The following is a 10,309-nucleotide window of genomic DNA, read 5'->3' on the forward strand; positions in this document are numbered from 1 at the left end:
CCCCTTCGCTTCCCTGGGGAAGCCGCCGCGGCGTGGGACGGGGCGAGAGGCGGCGGGCGCTGCTGCCGGGCCGTCGCGTCTGGTTCAGCGGTGATTTATGGTTTTGTTAACTCAGCATTTGGCACGGCGTGCGAGCGGGGAGAGCGGCGAGCGGGAGTCATAACTTTGTGTTACTTCTGGAAGGGAAAGGGAAAGGGCCCCGTGGGGCCGTGGCCGCCCCAGCGGCTTCCTCCAAATACTCCCTCCCCGCTCCATGCCCGCCCGCTTCATCCCTGCGCCGGGGGCTCGCTGCAGGCAGCGGGGAATAGCGCTGGGCAGGGTCGTGGGGGGGACACGACGCGGGACTGCCACCCGTGAAGGTGAGTGTGACAGAGGGGGAAAAACTGTCAGAAATTAAATATTTTTTCTTATTCCTGGTTTTGTGTGGATACCCTATATATTTATTCCTTGTACGTACATATGTATTTGTTGCATATGCACAGAATATGCACACGTATTTTTTGAACTGTGAGAACATTGCCTATAGGCTTCTGTTTCCAGATGTTTTGTTTTCTGTTTCTTTTGGGCATATTTACATTTCTTCTGGGAGGGAAACAGACAACAGTAATGTGGCTGAATATGTATTTGAGCAGTAGCAAGGAATAACTTGTGTGCCTTTAATTCAGCTGCAGAGGATATCCATGTGGGATTAATATACTTAAGTGATCGTGTCACACTGACGTATCTTGTTCAGACTTGTAGATTTTTAAAGCAGTGTGGACTTGTAGGTAGTAGCGGAAGTGTAATTAATTTTAAACATGTGACTTGGCCTTGTGCTTATGATTTTAACGTGGTATTCGTACCTCGGTAAATATGCATAGATTTAACCATCTGTCCTCTATTTTCCCTTCGTGTGTGCACGTACCACACCGCACAAATGAAAAAGGTACCTGCGGTAAGCTTTAGGGCCAAATACATATTTCAACTCTTCTGGGAAATGCTCTAAAGTTATTCTCAAGGACTAGTGGAAAACGTCTTTCATACAGTTTCTGGGTATATTTAAAGTTAAAAAAATAGTTGCTCCAGCATCAATTATGTCAATTTGTAGCTTGTATTTAGCACGGATACTATTTGCATTCGTCGAGTACAGTTGATACTGCTGCTGGAAGGGATGTAGTTTTTCCCACTGTGGACAAGGCCCTTTTGTGCAGTGTAAACCTCATGCTTTTAGAGGATGCATGAACCCCTGGGTAGAGCCAGCCCTGTGGTTTCTCTCTCCAGTGATAAGGTGGTGGTGAGGTGCCAGCTCCAGTGGGGCTCATTTGAGATCATAGCAACAGAACTTCTGCCATGGACTGGAGCTCCCAGTTGGGGCATGCCAGTCTTCGGCACCTGCCATAGTTGCAGGCATATGCTGTGGCTTATCTGCATGTCCGTGAAATTTGGAATAGCAGTGGGCCACCCTGGTGATTTGTACAGTGTGGAGGTCTGTCTGTCTCTCCATGCAAGTGTGGGACGGTGCCTGTTTTCCTGCAGCCGAAGAGATGGGCTGTTCTCTTGTGGCATCCCTGCTGCCACCACAGGAGTGGTACCTATCTGCATTGTGCACATGGGTGGGTGGATGATATAACACGGGTCACTTCAACATACCTTCTCCTCTGAAACTTATCTCCTCTATTATTTATGGCACTCTCTCTGAAGAAATGGCCTGGGTTTAGTCAACAGCAACTCTGGCAAGATCTCCAATCTTTGAAATTAGTACGTTTGGGATTGTGATGCTGAAATCTTCATCTGAGCATCATTTTCTTAAATTTGGCTTTTATAGAATAACAGTTGTCATAAGAAGATTAAAAATAAAGTCTACTTGCCGCTAACACTTTGTGGGTGAAATTTTCATCTCTTATACTCCAGATGCTCTGCAGTTTCTCTGCTGGTGCAGTCTGTAGAATTGTACTGTGCTGTACTAAATGTTTTTTCTCCTAACCTAGGGGTTCTTAAGCTGTGGTGATACCTACCATAGCAAAAGTAGTACATGAATGCTGTCATCCATGGCATGTGACTGCTCTTTGGGGAACCTTCTTAGTCTTGCTTTTCCTTGGGTTAAAAGCTTGGTTACAAGGCACTGGAAAAAGTTCTGTTAACTTTTTGTCCTGATTTATGGCAGGAAGAAGGAAAAAGTGTATTAAATTGGTATTCCCATTGCTGCCTGATGGTGTTAGATTTTTTACATCCTCTGGGTAGCTCTTGGAATCTCAGCAACACTACATGATTATTTTACTCCTTATGCTGCCAAGTAGAATTATATAGCCTAATTTATTTAGATTTGGCATGTTCTCACTGAAAGTCATTCCATGCTACGTGAATGAACGGTTTTCTTGTTTATATTGCCTTCACTCCCCACTCCCCTTTTAATAGGCCCTCACAGGTCTTACTATAGCTCTACTTGAGCGTTTCTGAATTTTGTTGAATCTAGCAATAAAAATAGAAATAAAGAACTATGAATCATATTAAACTTGTTATCAAAGAAGGTATTTTCATGCTGTCAGTTACCAGGGTAGAAATCTCACTCCTCATGGCTCCAGCCAGTCCTACAATCACATTTACTGCTCTTCTATAAATTTTTTTCTGACACTTTATTGTTAGCTGTCTGTGGCTGAAGTACTCAGGACAGATGTGAACACACTGCCTTCATCTTTTAAGAATTACAAAGTCACCTAATTGGCTTCCAGATCACACTGTATCTTTCTTCATAGCCCTCTATCATAATTCAGACTCTTCCATTCTACTTATTATTCCTTTCCAGATGTCTTTTAACAGTCAAATCTTTGCTGGATCACTTTTCCCCTGATGAATTTTATTTATTTTCTCAGAGGCACCTAAGAAATAAAATGACTGATGGATTATTCTTTTCTCCTCCCATTACCTCTCTTCAATATTCTCCCACGTTCATTTGCAAGTAGAGCTACTTAGAAAGTGTTCATTAAAATGTCATTGAAATGAAAGTCAAGGCAGAGTGTTAATCAAAAATGCTTTTCAGTTTCAAGTCACTCATTTCTCGTGAATAAACCTTCAAAAATAAAAACAATCTCTTTCTTTTCTACTGCTGATACTTTCTTTCCCTGTGCATTTTGCTGTCTTGATCATTGTGGTTGGATTATTTGTGGTAACTGTGTTTGACACAATCGATTGGCTTAGGGCTTTAGAGAAACACAGTATCAAAACACTCAGCTGGCTTTGGAATAAAAATATATGGCTCAATCAACTACAGGTATGAAGAAAGAGTAGACCTCCTCAAAAATCTTGAAGTGCTGAAGAACTCAACAGTTTATCTTGCCTTGCAGCTGCATGCCACCACGTTGAGCTTGCGTTGGGTGACTGATGGCAGTGATGACTGTCAGGGGCTGTTCCTCTGCAGAGCCCGAGGTAGCCCTGCTGCTGCCCGGGGCTGGGGCCTCAGGGAACTGTAAGATACTGGGTTGATGTTTGAGCTCTGTGAGGATGCAGCCTGGAACATGGGAGGATGATGGTATCACGCTGTGTTCCTAGGGAAGGACATAACACATTCTGGAGTAATCGGATTTCCTAGGTTGGAAGGCTTCATGGGCTGCCCATGGGGACACAGATGACTCTTTGCCTAGATAGAGCTGAGACAGCAATGCTGTTATTGAGTAGTGTTTCAGTATGAAAGTATAATGTCAGTGTAAAGTCCAGAAATACTTCTGACCTATGACCAGCTGGAATCGTGTATCTTAAAGCAACAAATCTTGTGGCTGCAAACTCTTGACAGGGCTTTCTTCTGTTCTCCACTGAATTCCAGGTTTAGGTTTAACTTCAGCTATTCCTCCTTGCTTGGATGGTGCTGCAGTTGTTTGATCTGAATGTTAAATAGGTCTGTTGTGTTTTCACACTGGCAGAATTTGAGATTGTTGCTGGCTAATTCACCTGGTGGTTTGACACTGATGTTAGAAACTAGTGTATAGGGAATAGAGCTTCGTAGGTCTCTACAGGGGGATGGAAGAGGTGATGTGGAAGCACCTTTCTGCTGCTGCCTTTTCTCCATTGCCCCTAGTTTATCTAGGAAGGACCCAAACTATATTTTTGTGGACCCTTTGAGATATCCACCCCGGTGAGAGACAAATATTTCGTGCCTGATGGTATCAAAAAGGAGGTCTGTGAGGCTGAGTTTATATCATCCCATACCTCCTCTGAAAAGAGATAATTTGAACTATGGGAAGATCCATGTCCTTTCTCTAGTTTGATGTCCCTGGCCTGTATCACTGGGCTTCCTGAAGTGAGCCAGTAGTTGGTATTGCTGCTTATCTTTTTCAGGAATGGGAGATTTGGCACTAACCAGTGCCAGTGCCAGTTCAGGACAGTATATCCACCATGAGTTTCCTCAGCAGCGGTAGCACTGTTACATTTTCAAGGAGGAAGAAGACTTCCAAGTATTTTGTTAATGATTTCATACTGGAAGGAGCATGGTTGAATTCAGAGGTCTCAGAGAAAAAAAGACACTGTTTTAAGATTAGGAGATGTCTAAATATGACTGGCTTGAGCTGTGTAAGCTGGCTGTTGGTGGATATGGGCGAGGCACAGTTTTGTTTCCTGAGAGGGCTTTCCAAGCGTGCGCAAGGCTTTCACAAAGGGGAGTATTTCCTTGCTGTGCAGTATGTCTTTCAGCATGGAAACCCTTAGCATAGGCTTTGATTATTCAGCATTTATTGGCCATTTCTTCATTTGAGAGTTTCTGTCCTGTGCCTATGGTGAGATACTGACAGATGACATCAAGGTGATGGTTGGGTATGTCACTGGAGCAGTGTTTGTCAGGAGTTGACTGTGGTTTTGATCATTTCTGATGTGTGAGTCTCTGAGCCCTCAGGCCCTTGCTCTGCTGCTGTTGATGATATCTGAAAGATTCTGGAGTTTCTCAGTCCTTACTCTGCTTAGGCTTTCTCTGGTTCCTGGGAAGCTGGCCATGCTTTCACTTCTCTGAATGAGGCAATACTCTTTGCATAACTGAAGTAGTGTTGTGATATCCATAATGTTCAACTTCTCTGTCAAGTGTCAACAATATGATCAGCTTTGCAGGTTGTTCCAGGTGTGATCTGTGAAAGTGCCAAGAGGACTATGAGGAACTGGCTTTTCTTAAAAAACAGCAGGTGATAAGGTTTGGGGATTTTATCATGTTCAACCTTGTGTCAAAGTATCTGCTGAAATTCTCAAGCTTCGTAATTCTGCGACATTCTGCTACCAATGCCATTATGCTATTGCAGGATATTAATGCTAGCCTTCCTAAAGCTGTTTCTTTATTGTAATCTTTGAGTGAATAAATTTTAGCTTTGGCTTTTCAGGTTAATGAAATCTAATAAAGATGCTTTAATATAAGCACCTTAGATTTCACGTTTGCAGAACAGGTGAACAAAGTGCTTCTTGGTGTCTGCTTGTCTTGGACCCTGTATTGTGAGGAGCAGGGAAAAAAGACGTGGGATTTATATCTCATCTAGAGAGAGCTTTGGGTGATGCAATGTATATCATGTATTTCACTCTCAGGATTGTGTGTTGCCTGTTGGCAGTTGGAGGTAGGTCTTACATTACTCAATTCATTAATTTAATTTCATAATGCTTTGTGCTCTTTGCTTCCTGTTCATAGTGGAGTGTATTTCTTCTGCTGCTTGCAGCTACCAGAAAGTATCTGATTTCTCTGGTTCTTTCCCTCTAATTCCTTGGAAAACCCAATCCAGTTTATACCATGGCAGATGAAGTGTGCCATGTCATTCGGATTGCTGGGTCCCACAAGAGAGGCATGTGATTTGTCTTGGAGGCACAAGCTGTTGAATTTTAGGAATGGTTAGATCTGGATATGCCTCCTATGGGAGCCGTGTGGACAGGAAGGATGAGGGCAGGGTAATGTTCAGATTAAGACACGTTCCATCAGAAGATGGTGTTGGTGGTTTCAGGCAGTCATTTTTTATTTTAAAATAACCTGTCCTTGCTGTTGTGAGTTAGAGGAAGGAGAAGAAAAATCTGTCCGCTTCCTGAGCTGTAAAGGGGCCACTTGACTAATGGTGTGGCAAGAACTGGAGGCCAGAGCTGGGTGGATCTCAATACTCCTCCCTCACAAAGCAGCAGAAGAGTTTGGTCATCTGAATTGTGGTGACGGCCCTGGGGCTGGCAGGAGGATTACTACAGCACTGTACTTGCTTTCTGGAAAGCTTACACCATACTTCTTTACAAATTTCAAAGATGACTGAAGTGTTTTTCCTTATGTGGTACGAGCAGTTCCTAATCTGCTAGAGCTGGTCCCCACTGCTGCTGAGTCCCTGGTGGGGTCTGCTGCTGGATACATACTGGGGTGGGGCAAAATGTCATTAGTGCAGAACTGTGCAGAAGGCTTTTAGGATTGAAATAATGAATTTTCTAAACAGGAAGAATAATTGAAACTGCTGTAGTTCCACTTTGCTTACTCCAGCAAGATTTTGTCAGCGGGTTCTTAGTTATTGGTTGATTTCTGCATAATAGACTGAAAAAAGAAGCAGAATGAATGGATATCCATAAAGATTTTTTGATTTGACTTTTTCCCCCACTTTTTTCTTTTTTTTTTTTTTAGCTGCCAGTACTCTTGAACTTACATTGTCTCAAAAAGAAATCTTTAGAGATGGCCATAATTGGAAACAGCTGGATAAAATTTGGGGGTTTTTAAAGGACCCATAAAGAACTCCTATAGAAAATAAGCACTGGTAACTTAATTTTTTATTGTTAGGTGGCTTGATTTTAGATACCTTTGTAAAATAGAAGTGCATTCAATATGCAAAATATCTGAGAGTACTGAAATAGAAAGGTCTGAAATTTTGTGGACATTTTTGTATAGGATGCAAGGCTTTTAACATATCACTTCTGTCAGCAGTACAAAGGGGAATCAAAAGAAGCAAATGCAAAACATCTGAGTAGTAGTCCCTTGTATATGCAGCCAGTAGTAAAGGGAAAAGCAGAAGTCTTTCTAGTGCATCCAGTGTTAATTGAGCACATGGTCACAGCTTTTGTCAAGACAGTACTTCTAGCTTAGATGAAGTTCCATTGCCATGTCTAGCTCCAGTGAAAAGTTACTTTTAGTAGGGGTCTAGGTTGAGGGAGCTGGGCTTATTTGCTCGGATGAAAAAGGACAGTCTAGTAGCTATTACAGCTATTGGAGGATGATTATGAAAATAGTAGGACCAAACTGTACTTAGTAGTCCCAGGTGATATCAAGGGAGAGTGACAACCAGTTGTTTCTTTGGAGATTCAGGTTGGATGTTGGAAAAATCTTGTTACTAGGAGAGTAGTGCAGCGCACCAGCAGGGTGTCCAAAGGAGCGAGTATCTGTCCTCTGAGCTTCTCAGGACTCATCAAGGCAAAGCCATGCTGACCCAGTCTGCTCTTGATGATAGTTTTCTTTTGAGGCAGAAGTTGGACTAGGTAAGAAAGCCCCTTAGGTTTCTTACAATCAAAGTTTCTAGGAGAATTCTCCCCACACCTTTCTTCTCAAATGAAGAATTTTTTAGACAACTTTGGACTGAGCTGACCAGCTACTGTGGGATGCTTGATGGTAAACTTACTTTCATGTAGTTCATCCAGTAATGTTTCCATGTACTATACTTAGATTAGTATTGTTCATCTAAGTATTTATGACCTTAGGACCAGCAGAATATTTTTGTCAACAGGTTTCTTTTGTTCTTACCTGTCCCTGAAGGAAGGGACAGAACTCTTTGATGGTTAATACAATCCTGCCCTAACAGGCAAACCTCTCCTTGTGGGTCTGCTGAAGATAGCTTTGGGGGATGAGCTGGCATTGCAGTTGCCAAAAGGTAGACCACTACAGATGGTCTGCAGTGAAATTTAGTTTAAAATCTTAAGTTTATAAGACTATACACCCCACAGCAAGAGACCTTTGCAATCTTAATCTTGTACTTTTTCCCTGCATTCCCCTTTCCTTAGTAATACTACCTTTAGGTAAGCCAAAGGTAGCAGACAGGATATATTCTAATCTTATTGTGTTAGTGGTATATTCTAATATGTGTTAGTAGTTTTATTTTATCCTTATTAGAACTGACGTGAGGGGGAACAGCCAAATGAATGGTTTTGTCAATTTATAACACTTTTTTTTGAGAGAGAGAGAGGAAGAAGAGAGTTGGAGAAAAATACAGACTGGGTGAAGTAGCTGTGTTAGAAAGCTGGATGCTATCCCTTTACACATAAACACTCCGTTCCCTCTTTAAGTCTCTGGTGAATGAATTCCTGTATGCATTTTGATTTTTGAAGCATTTTTTTCTGTAGTTTGCTTCATTTTCTGGTGGTGGGATTAAATATTGACATGTGCTACTCGAAACATGCTGTTTTCAGAGGTCATGCTGTTGGATGCCATTTTATCCCACACCGTACTTCTGCTAGAGGACCTTGTTTCTTGCCCTGCATTACTCATACTTGTTTGCTTATTTTTTTCTATGTGAAAACAATTCTTATTTCTCTTTGTTTTTACAGTTACTTATTTCTTGGTTTCTGTTACATGACATTTGGGAAAACTGAAGGTTCATGTATATAGTATTTTGTGGCAGAGTAATTAGGCAAAGATCCACATGTAATGTTTAAAAGCATTATACTACAAAGTGTTCCTGACACTTCACAGTAATCAGAAAACAAGCTGAAACAAAGCAGCCTCTTTTGAGGTGCAAATGGAAATTGGGTGCAAAACTCATGACTGAATACATCTAAGTCTAATGTTTAAAGAAAAGCTTGCCTAAGTGAGCATAAACTCATAGACTTCACAAAACAGAGCTGCCTGTTAACCAAAAGACTAGTTGCTTGCCAACAGTTCACTTGGCATAGCTTTCTCCTACCTGTCATCCATACTTCATGGAAAGAAATAAAACCCGGCACTTACATACTCCAGGCCCTCTCTTCTTGCCAAAGTAATGCTTTTTTAATTATATAGAGTCCTCTGCTCTTACATGTGTGGGTTATTAATTGCTCTAAAAGGGTGAGGGATGGAAAGCTGCTCTTACTGATTTTAAAAAACAAAAATTATCCAATTGGCTTTCATTTTCTGTGAAGTTTCCTGGAGCCTATTTTCTCTGCTTACAGTGGAGATTGCTTGCTGATTTTGCTGCATGCCCCTGAGCATCTGCCCTACAGACTCAGGCTGTTAAGAGGCAGCTTGTAGAGAAATGGGAGGCAGCATCACCTCCTAAATTAGGTTGTTTTACACCTGTATTGCAATAGTGTGCAAAAACAATAGCATAATTTTAATGAATTAGGAAAAGCAAGTTGAATTATTTTTGTGCTAATTGAAGATGGGAAAATTCAAAATGTAGCTTAGTTTCAGTAGCATTTTTTCGCTTTGGGTTCATAATGGATTAATAAAATAGAGCTTTTGATTTAAAGGATAATTAGAGAGTTCTTATTACATCACTCATTTAAAGATGTATTATTTAGAGCCATTGCTTGAATTATATGCATGATTTCAAATATATTTGAGGCTGATAACTGAAACTTCATAGATTTAAAAAATACTGTGTTTGCATGTAGAAAACTTACTTGGAATACATCTCTCATATAGTTACATGAAGTACTAATTTTAGTCATTTACTTGGAGCTTCTTGGAGGACAACTCTTGCTCCTGTGTCTTCCCAGTATGTTGGAAATCCCCAAGATAAGGGGCAGAAGTTTAGTATATGCATCCTCCACTACATTCCTTGAAACACAAGAGGGTTTTCCTGTGCCCACGTGACTTTGTGGCTGAGGTTAGTAGGTTTTATGAAAAGGTGATTTATCAGATGGTTTCCTCCTGTTGTGGCTTTGAATAGGAACTACTCCAAATCTGAGGCCAGAACAATGGGTATGGAGGAAATTAGTCATGGAGGGGTCTGAGGAGGAAGGAGCATGTTTTTATCAGCAATGGTAGAACTTCCCAGTGCATGGGGGTCTCACTAAAGATGATTTATGCATCAGTGGATAGGGCTGGATTACACCTTTGCATTGTTTCCAGCTGAGTATTAAAAACTAAAGGTACAACACTAATTTTCTTCTTAATTTGACACATTTGGGAAGTATTCTTTCTAACCCCATGGATTTGCAATACATTTTTATGAAGGCTTAAGCATTTGGTGTTTATTTCAGCTGAAGTCAAAGGCTCAGGAGGCTTCCATCAGGTAAGTCCCTGGCCATGGCATGTATTGTACAAATGAGGGGGACATGAAGTCAGTTAGCAGAGAGATTTATCTTGAATTTATGATACATGTTTCTGGCTTAAATATGTGATTACACTGTGATTCCTTGTGATTCATAAAACATATTCTGG

Source organism: Geospiza fortis, unplaced genomic scaffold, assembly GCF_000277835.1.
Source record: "Geospiza fortis unplaced genomic scaffold, GeoFor_1.0 scaffold84, whole genome shotgun sequence".
NCBI lineage: Eukaryota > Metazoa > Chordata > Aves > Passeriformes > Thraupidae > Geospiza > Geospiza fortis.